The sequence below is a fragment of the Schistocerca americana genome, chromosome 7 (assembly GCF_021461395.2).
Source record: "Schistocerca americana isolate TAMUIC-IGC-003095 chromosome 7, iqSchAmer2.1, whole genome shotgun sequence".
Classification (NCBI taxonomy): Eukaryota; Metazoa; Arthropoda; class Insecta; order Orthoptera; family Acrididae; genus Schistocerca; species Schistocerca americana.
Window position 1 is genome coordinate 437,342,145 of NC_060125.1, and position 10,783 is coordinate 437,352,927.

Below are 10,783 nucleotides of genomic sequence, written 5' to 3' on the forward strand. Positions count from 1 at the left end.
TTGATGTAACAATGAAGTGATTTTCTTTGCTAAACTTATTAATAAATTATTTCTCAGTATCCTCCCACTCAATGCCAGCTCCCTACCGTATTCAGTATGTGTACAATCCCACTAACAAAACGTAGAAGCCAAACTGTCATTACAATCATGAGGATTCCGACTACGGCTCTCTTAGTTGTATATTATCTGATGTAGTGTAGGTCACATAATACATAGTAGTATAGGTGCCAACGGCCTTGCCGCAGTGATAATACCGGTTCCCGTCAGATCACCAAAGTTAAGCGCTGCTGGAATGGGCTAGCACTTGGATGGGTGACCATCCAGTCTGCCGAGCGCTGTTGGCAAGCCGGGTGCACTCAGCCCTTGTGAGGCAAACTGAGGAGCTACTTGGTTGAGAAGTCAGCGGTGTGCTGACCACGTGCCCCCCCATAGCCTCATGCAGTGACTCCTGTGGTCTGAGGATGAAACGGCGGCCGGTCGGTACCGTTGGGCCTTCATGGCCTGTTCGGGAGGAGTTTTTGTAGTATAGGTGTCCATACGTGATGAAATACATGTAAGTTTTTGAAATGAAATACTCATATAATCAATGTCACAGCATATTTTGGGCTCCAAGAGCCCTTCCTGGACACTACTCATAAATCTTGCAAAAAGTAGAGAAGCGTGTGCATATCTTTGATGTATATTATGTCTCGCACTGTGTGATATGTAAATGTGGTGGTGGCTGCTAGGTGGTTATTTCAATGTATTTATGGTACATCACTTCACAGACGAAGTATGTAAAAATACATTCCGCTATTGAATGAGAAGTAGCTGTTCTTGTATAATTTAACGTTTACATGCTTACTTACCGATCGAGTTGGGGCAGTGGCTAGCACACTGGACTCGCATTCGGAAGGATGACAGTTCCAACACGCGTCCGGCCATCCTGATTTAGGTTTTCCGTGATTTCCCTAAATCACTTCACGTAAATGCTGGAGTGCTTTCTATGAAAGAGTACGTCCGATTTCCTTCCCCATCCTTCACTAATCTGGTGGGACCGATGACCTCTCTGTTTGGTCCCCTCTCCCAAACCAACCAGCCAGCCAACTTAGTAATTTTTACCGTTATCTGTGGTCTGTCTGAGCAAATGACGTCAACTTGTTGAAGAATTGTCCGTCCTGTTTCCTTTCATTGATTTTACGAGTTACATGTTCTTAAAGGCGTGTGATGTAGTACCTAATGTATCGATTTTCACTTCATCTCACGGTGTTGCTTAACACAACATTGGGATGTATAGGTGAAGCACTAATACAATAATGCAAAAGTCAGTTATCTAATCAGCCTATGTTCGTCTAGTTAATACTAAACTTTAGAAATCATGCAGCACCACTTTCACAGATTATGCGCTTTCTTTGTCCAGATATCTAGAAAATGCGCTGTAAAATGCTGATGGAGCAGCTAAACTTCGTGGCCGCCGCGCTGAAATAAGGCAAGCGTCACGTGACTTTGTTATCATAACACGTGCTTCAGTTTTTAAGTTCTCGATCAACATGCACTCATGTCAGTATTGCCAGCGAGAAAACTCTAAAACATTGAACACCTACCAGTGAAAAGTTCTCCAAGAGTGAACTAAGCAACAAAGGTCAGGAGAGCACTCTTTCAGCGCATTGCGCAGTAGCTGTCGGGTGGCCCACATATAACAATGGGGAAAATAACTCAGTGGGGCATAAGTTGCGCAAGATCTCCGTACGGAGCGGAACTGACTTTGTTACGGGCGGAATAATGGAGCTCACTTGGCGGATTACTCCCCTACAGAGAAGTCTGGGATGAAAAATTATTGAGGCAACTTGGAATGGGGGTCGCGCAGTGCAGAATGGAGGGCGGGTAATAAGGGCTGTTGCTCATGCCGGCTGGTGTGGGGTGGGGTGGGACCTCTGACAATAGCCGGCGGACCGCGCGCTTGTTAACAGCGAGGCGAGGGGGGCGCCGTGTGCGAACCGCTGGCCGCCAGGGGGCGCCGCCAAATTAAAAGCGTTCGCTGGGGTCGCGGAGCAATTTGTTGGCGCATCGGCGGATAGGCGCGACAGCTCAAGGTAGCCCGCGGTACAGGGCGTAACGCTGCGGGAGAGAACGAACACGTAAGCTCAGCTGTAACGAACGCTAGTGACCGACTACTGTTTATGGGATACTGCATAAGTGCAGCGCTCCTACACTGACGAGTATCTACAGGCTGAAAAATATTTAAACCGTCAAACTCTGGGAGGTTGTAGGGGACATCACAACAAATATTTCTCCCTAATGTCATTTTTTCCTATGAGGAGTATTTAAACCGGTAGAGGAAGATTTCTCTGGCGGCAAATTGGTTAAACCAGCACTTTTCCATTTTTTTATGACCAAGAGACAACGCATTAACAAAACCCAATTTCAATTACAGAAGATTTTCAAAAACGCCTCCATTGACACTTAAACAAAGGTTACAGCGTCGAATCATGTTCTGTCTGACACTGGCAACCAAATCCTCTCCTGATGCAACAGGAGTTGCGTAAACAAGCTTGCGCATCTCTCCCCACACAAAACAGTCCAGAGGGGACATATCTGGGGATCGAGCAGGCCATGGTACAGGACCACCTCTGCCAGTCCACGTTTCTGAGAAACCATCAGTCCAGGAATCGACGCACACGACGACTGAAATGTGCCGGCGCCCCGTCATGTTGGAACCATAGTACCTGACATTTAATGGCCTAGGTAGCAGTGTTGTTGTTGTTGTTGTGGTCTTCAGTCCTGAGACTGGTTTGATGCAGCTCTCCATGCTACTCTATCCTGTGCAAGCTCCTTCATCTCCCAGTACCTGCAACCTACATCCTTCTGAATCTGCTTAGTGTATTCATCTCTGGGTCTCTCTCTACGATTTTTACCCTCCACGCTGCCCTCCAATGCTAAAATTGTGATCCCTTTACGCCTAGAACATGTCCTACCAACCGATCCCTTCTTCTAGTCAAGTTGTGCAACAAATTTCTCATCTCCTCAAACCTATTCAATACCTCCTCATTAGTTACGTGATCTACACACTTAATCTTCAACATTCTTCTGTAGCCCCACATTTCGAAAGCTTCTATTCTCTTCTTGTCCAAACTATTTATCGTCCATATTTCACTTCCATACATGGCTACACTCCATACAAATACTTCCAGAAACGGCTTCCTGACACTTAAATCTATACTCGATGTTAAAAAATTTCTCTCCTTCAGAAACGCTTTCCTTGCTGCTTCGACCATCATCACTTATTTTGTTACCCAAATAGCAAAACTCCTTTACTACTTTAAGTGTCTCATTTCCTAATCTAATTCCCTCAGCATCACCCGACTTAATTCGACTACATTCCATTATCCACGTTTTGCTTTTGTTGATGTTCATCTTATATCCTCCTTTCAAGACACTGTCAATTCCGTTCAACTGCTCTTCCAAGTCTTTTGCTGTCTCTGACAGAATTACAATGTCATTAGCGAACCTCAAAGTTTTTATTTCTGCTCCATGGATTTTACTACCTACTCCGAACTTTTCTTTTGTTTCCTTTACTCCTTGCTCAATATACAGATTGAATAACATCGGGGAGAGGCTACAACCCTGTCTCACTCCCATCCCAACCACTGCTTCCCTTTCATGCCCCTCGACTCTTATAACTGCCATCTGGTTTCTGTACAAATTGTAAATAGCCTTTCGCTCCCTGTATTTTACCCCTGCCACCTTTAGAATTTGAGATTATTCCAGTCAATATTATCAAAAGCTTTCTCTAAGTCTACAAATGCTAGAAATGGAGGTTTGCCTTTCCTTAATCTTTCTTCTAAGATAAGTCGTAAGGTCAGTATTGCCTCACGTGTTCCAACATTTCTACGGAATCCAAACTGATCTTCCTCGAGGTCGGCTTCTACCAGTTTTTCCATTCGTCTCTAAAGAATTCGAGTTAGTATTTTGCAGCTGTGGCTTAGTAAACTGATAGTTCTGTAATTTTCATTTTCACATCTGTCAACACCTGCTTTCTTTGGGATTGGAATTATTATATTCTTCTTGAAGTCTGAGGGTATTTCGCCTGTATCGTACATCTTGTTCACCAGATGGTAGAATTTTGTCAGGACTGGCTCTTCCAAGGCCGTCAGTAGTTATAATGGAATGTTGTCTACTCCTGGGGCCTTGTTTCGACTCAGGTCTTTCAGTGCTCTGTCAAACTCTTCACGCAGTATCGTATCTCCTATTTCATCTTCATCTACATCCTCTTTCATTTCCATAATATTGTCCTCAAGAACATCGCCCTTGTATAGACCCTCTATATACTCCTTCCACCTTTCTCCTTTCCCTTCTTTGCTTAGAACTGGGTTTGCATCTGAGCTCTTGATATTCATACAAGTGGCTCTCTTTTCCCCAAAGGTCTCTTTAATTTTCCTGTAGGCAGTATCTATCTTACCCCTAGTGAGATAAGCCTCTACATCCTTACATTTGTCCCCAGCCATGCCTGCTTAGCCATTTTGCACTTCCTGTCGATCTCATTTTTGAGACGTTTGTATTCCTTTTTGCCTGCTTCATTTACTGCATTTTTATATTTTCTCCTTTCATCAATTAAATTCAATATTTCTTCTGTTACCCAAGAATTTCTACTATCCCTCGCCTTTTTACCTACTTGATCCTCTGCTGCCTTCAGTACTTCACCCCTCAGAGCTACCCATTCTTCTTCTACTGTATTTCTTTCCCCCATTCCTCTCAATTGTTACCTTATGCTCTCCCTGAAACTCTCTACAACCTCTGGTTTAGTCAATTTATCCAGGTCCGATCTCCTTAAATTCCCACCTTTTTGCAATTTCTTCAGTTTTAAAAACGGCCCAATTAAACAGTCCCCAACAACACCGACCCACACATTAACAAAGAACAACACTTGATGAGCGCTAGTAACTGTGGCATGTGGGTTATCCTCACTCCAAACATGCGAATTGTGCCTGTTGAAGACTCCATCATGCCCTAACGTTGCTTCATCGGTAAACAACACAGAGGATGGAAATGTAGGATGCATTTCATATTGCTCCAGGTACCACCGCGAAAACTGTGCTCTGTGTTGATAATCAACTGGTTCCAGGTTGTGGACACGCTGTAAGTGGAATGGACGTAACAATTGCTCTCGAAGTACTGTTCTTATTTTCGTCTGATTCGTCCCCATGTTAGTTGCAATTGCACGAGTGCTGATTGAAGGATCCCACTCCACATGCTGCAAGACACCTTCCTCAAATTGCAACGTTGTTACCGTGCGACGGCGTCCCTGTCCAGGTAATCTTCTAAATGACCCGGACTCACGCAGACGTTGGGACACAGCAGCAAAGGTCGTATGATGCGGGATACGGCGATTAGGATATTGTTTTCGATAAACTCGCTGTGCGCACCAACCATATCAGTGTACTCATTCCAGGTGTATCGCTCCATTAGTAAACAGAGACACTGGTGGACAGCAGTTGCTTACAACTGAAGAGCGTAATACGCCCCCTAACAACTGCAGATCGTAATACGGCCTCTAACAACTGAAGAGCGTAATACGGCCTCCACCGGTTTAAATAAGGCTCATAGGAAAAAATGACATTAGGGAAAAATATTTGTTTTGATGTCCCCTACAACCTCCCAGAGTTTTTCACCCTGTACATGCACATCTACATGTACATGATTACTCTGCAATTCAGAGTTAAGTGGCTGGCCGAGGGTTCATCGAACCACTTTTAAGCTACTTCTCTACAGGTCCACTCTCGAACGGCGAGCGGAAAAACGAGCACTTAAATCTTTCTGTGCAAGCTCTCATTTCTCTTATGATGATCATTTCTCCCTATGTACGTGGGCTCCAGTAGAATATTTTTGCAATCGGAGGAAAGAGTTGGTGATTGAAGTTTAACGAGAAGATCCTGTCGCAACGAAAAATGCCTGTGTTTTAATGATTGCCACCCCAATTCGCGTATCATTTGCATGACACTCACTTCCCTGTTTCGCAATAATACAAAACGAGCTGCATGTCTTTGAACTTTTTCGATGTCTTCTGTATGTCCCATCTGTTGTGGATGCCACACCGCACAGCGGTACTCCAGAAGAGGGCGGACAAGTGTGGTGGAAGTAGTCTCTTTAGCAGACCTGTTGCACTTTCTGAGTGTTCCACCAATGAACCGCAGTCTTAATTTGCTTTACCCACAACATTATCTGTGAGACCTTTCCAATTTAAGTTATTTGTAATTGTAAGCCCTAAGCACTTAGTTGCATTTACAATCTTTAGATTTGTGTGATTTATCGTGTACCCGTAATTTAGCAGATTTGTTTTACGACTCATGTGGATGACTTCACACATTTCACCATTTAGAGTCAATTGCCACTTTTCGCACCACTCAGATATCTTGTCTAAATCATTTTGCAATTGGTTTTGGTCATCTGATGACTTCACAGGCCAGTAAATTACAGAATCATCTGCAAACAATGCAACAGGTCTGCTCTGACTGTCAGCTATGTCTTTTGTGTTGATCAGGAACATAAGAGCGCCTGTAACACTTCCTTGGCGAACTCCAGATGTTACTTCTGTTTTACTCGATGAGTTTCAGTCAATTACTACGAAACTGTGACCTTTCTGATAGGAAATCACGAACCCAGGCCCACAACTTAGGCGTTACTCTACAATCACGCAATTTGATTAGATGACACTTGTGAAGAACGGTGTCAAAAGCCTTCTGGAAATTTGAAACTATGGAACCAATTTGAACATTTCCTGTCAATGACACTCATTACTTCGAGAGAATAAAGAGCTTGTTGTGTCTCACAAAAACGACATCTGAATCCATTCTCACTACTTGTCAATAAACGTTTTCCTCGAGGTAATTCATAATGTTTGAACACAGTGTATGTTCAAAAACCCCATTGCATATCAACATTAGTGATAGGGTCTGTAGTTCAGCGGATTGTTCTTATCTCCTTTCTTTGGTGCTGGTGTGACTTAATGGGAAGTGTTACACCATAAACACTGAAATCTACCTTTACTGGGGTTTTAGAAAACTACCACCTTCAAAATTCCGTTGTCAAATCGCATTAATGTGAACATCTTTTAAAAGTCTGAATAATCACCGTTTGCAGCGCGGACCGCTACGAGAATCAATAAGATTCTGGAAGGTACCGATGGGAATGTGGATCCATGTCGATTTCAGTGCTGTGGGCAACTCCGCTAGGACTCTACGAGTAGGTTGAAGATACATGGCGCGAATAGCAGATTCTCGGATGGGTTTAAATCTGGGAAGTTTGGTGGCCAGGGCAGTAGGGGAAACTCATCCCGGTGCTCTACAAACCATGCACGTGCACTGCCAGCTGTACATTGCATTTTCCTGCTGGTAGATGCCACTGTACTGAGGGAAAACAAATTGAACGTAGAGGTAGACATTAGAAATGGGTCGTTCAAGAACTAACGGCTCCAAAGGAGCAGTTCAGCAAGATAAACGGAACGAGCGAGAAACGAATTCTAAGGAACTGTCTTTCATAGTTCACTTCGGAGGCGGCTTTCTACTTATAGTTCCCGGGAACGGGAAACGGTTGGTCTCGTTCCCGCAACTTCATGCCTGCCGGTCTCGTTCCAGCCTCGGTCCATTTCCTCTGTCTCGGTCTGGGTCTCGGTCTCCCTCGGCCGGACTCGTCCTTCTTCGCGTGGCCACTCGTCGCAGTTCCACTGCGGACTACTCTTAGTTCGTTCAGTATGGAGTTGTTGTTGTTCGTTTCGTTCGCTTCGCACGCCACTTCTAGGTCTGTTTTAAACCGTTTTTTAACTCTGAACTTCTGGTTCTTTTCGTATTCTATTAAGCGTCCACGACCGGTAATTAAAATTTATTTTATAATTACGTAAATTACATAAAAATTACGTGGTATATATTACATACATCTTTTCAGGCAACATAACGGCTTACTTCACTATTTCGATAAACAGCAGAAGAAATATATGTAAAAAGACAAGATTCTTTGTTATTAGACATTCAAAGGATGTCGGCACGGCACACACGAGTGGACATTTTCTGTCTTTTTTTGATCCAAGGTAAAAGAGCATGTTCATCGTTATGGAAGGGAGATCGACTTACAACCGAATGAAGCCGGCGCTTCATAATCGAGTGTATGGTGTCACATTTTGTAAAGAGAATACGATAACTACTACAATATTAATTCAGTGGTACAGTACCCCGAGTACTAGACTGCTCATTGTCGCTTACCAATTGTCATCTATTGTTTCGAAGTTGTTTGCATTAGCTTGTTATTTCTTCACTGCCTAATTATTACATGTTTATCTATTCTGATCGTAGCGGTCAACAAATCGTGCGTAATTGGCGTACAGCCTGTACTCGTGGCCGGTTTTACCTGCGCCACCTTATATTATTTCACTGCGATCGGCCTCATAACTCTAGTAGTTGGCTAAACGAGATGTTTTGCAGAATCACGAAAATTACAAGTGTGTGAGAACTCTGTTATGAATGAAAACTCTGTACTCCAGGGGTGAGGCAAGTGCCCCTTCCATCTTCAGTCACCTATGCTACTAATTTTCAGTTTTTCATAAGAACCATATACCAAGCACAATAAACGGTGAGCGGGTAAAAATGAACGGTTCCCGAAAAAGAGCGATCACCAGTGACCTAGTCCCCAAGGATGAACGACTATGCCCATCTCTGGTAGACATGGTACCCAGGGTTAGACGTATACTTGTGTTGGTCCAGCGTGCCTTCCAGAATGACAAGATCACCCAGGGAATGCCACAAAAACACTCGACAGACCATAACCCTCTGACGCTTTTTGCAGTGTGCTTGCTTCCATACGTAATGGAGCCAAGAACGCGATTCCCCTGAAAATGCCAGCTGTCGCCACTCAGTGGACGTCCAGCTGCGGTATTGGCGTGCAATTTACAGCTTTCGCTGCCAACGAACAGCTGTCAGAATGGCCGCTTGAATCAGGCGCCTGCTACGAAGGTCCATACACAGCAACGTTCGCTTAAGTGTCGTTGAGGGTAAACTGTTGGTAACCCCTTGCTCCATCTGGAGGGTCAGTTGCTCAGCAGTTGCACGTCTATTCTCCCGTACACATCTCTGCAGCCGTCGTTCATTGCTATCGTCTGTGTCCCATGGTGCACCACAGTTACATTGGCTCTAGTTTTCGATAACGCTGAAACCTTGTAGTCAAGGGAAGGCAGGATTCGGTTACGATTGTATGGATGCGGCCGTAATCACTTACTATTGGTTGCCTTTTACAGTTCTACACTATTTCAAACCAGTAATTCCAGACTCAACAATACATTTAAAAAATACCACACATTATTAATGATGGAATAAACAACTGTGTAAATAATACTGTTTCCAGTGGGTTACAATTTAGCAAATCACTATTAAATACAGATACAGCACATAATATTTTAAAACCAAGCTACTGTGATCTGGGTAGAAGGCCTTACACGCCAGAAATGCTAATAAATTAAGAACTGTTTAAAACTCGCTGCAACTTACCAATTACAGGTATTGAAGTATTAAAGGTAAGTCGCCACAAACCCAGCAGAAGGTGTGGGCTGAAGGAGCGTTACACTGAACTACTGGCCATCAGATCTCCTTTTAGAACACACATGACTTACAAGAACCAAGGGGCCACAGATGGTGCTTCAGGTATCGACCTCTGAGAGGGGCCAGCAACGAACTCATTCACGAGCGATGAGATAGGCAGCCAAGAGTTGCACTCACTTCACAAGATGGTACTCAGACTAGTGGAAGTCTAACGAATGACCAATGATACTCTTGCTCAAGCTACCTGACGTCCGGAAAAACAAATGCAACGATGGAACAATACACGAACCCAAGTCACTGGAGAATCGCGAGATATCATAATGGTGGAGGTTTCTCTACTTGGATTGAAATGCACTCATGTTAAAACTTGCTGGATCCGGTTTACGACGAGGTCGTGCAGCCTCATGACCACAGCCCTTCCATCCGGCAGTGCAGCGGTCCCGGCGTGTTCTCGCACTGTGCGGACCTGGCTCCTCCTCAATCTCCATCTGAACTCGCACTCTCACGCGACCCGGAAAACGACGACGTCGCCCCAAAGATAGGGCAACAGCTACTAAATATCGGTAACGCTGCGGACAAGTAACACTTGCGAAACCGAGTGGCGCCAGTCACCACGAGAAGAAGACAAACAACCACAACCATGCCAACTAACCGATACCCTCTGGCCCCCTACAGAGGGCGGAAACCTACAAACAGCACCAACGCGAGCCGCAGCAAGGCTCAAGCGCCATTTTTCCGTGCAGAGTACACTTTAACTACGGCGCCACGCGAACAGTTTACATGTTTCGGAAATGCTCACAACATTGGCCCGAAAGCCAGTAATCACGTCCTCTTGGACATCAGATAAACTGCTCCGTCTCCGCATTACGACAACGACAGCACAGTTCTCCGCGTCCCCTGCACGCACTTTGTATACTTTCCACCGCTAGTGCTGCCACTTACCGTCTGTGACTGGTTGTTCCACGCTGACGTCGCTCATAGGCGTTGGTCGCATTAACGCGACAGCATCGTGTAGAAGATATACAGAAAATAGACAAAAACATTGAACAGAGCGTTTCTCCAAGCTCTTAACTCACATTACAAGTGCTCGATATTGGCGCCGTTTGTGGCATTGCAAACTTAAAACAGGTGAAAGAACATGTGGATGCAATTCATTCAAGCCACTGCTGCCCAGTTTCTAAAACTGTTCTCAGGGTTGCCTGTCTGCAGGTACGAACAAATTC

The 10,783-nt window shown here is 44.5% G+C and overlaps 1 pseudogene; it reads left to right on the top strand.

The window, feature by feature from the left end:
- The first annotated feature begins 226 nt into the window (after nucleotides 1-226).
- LOC124623522 lies at nucleotides 227-344 on the top strand (annotated as a pseudogene).
- Nucleotides 345-10,783: the final 10,439 nt, after the last annotated feature.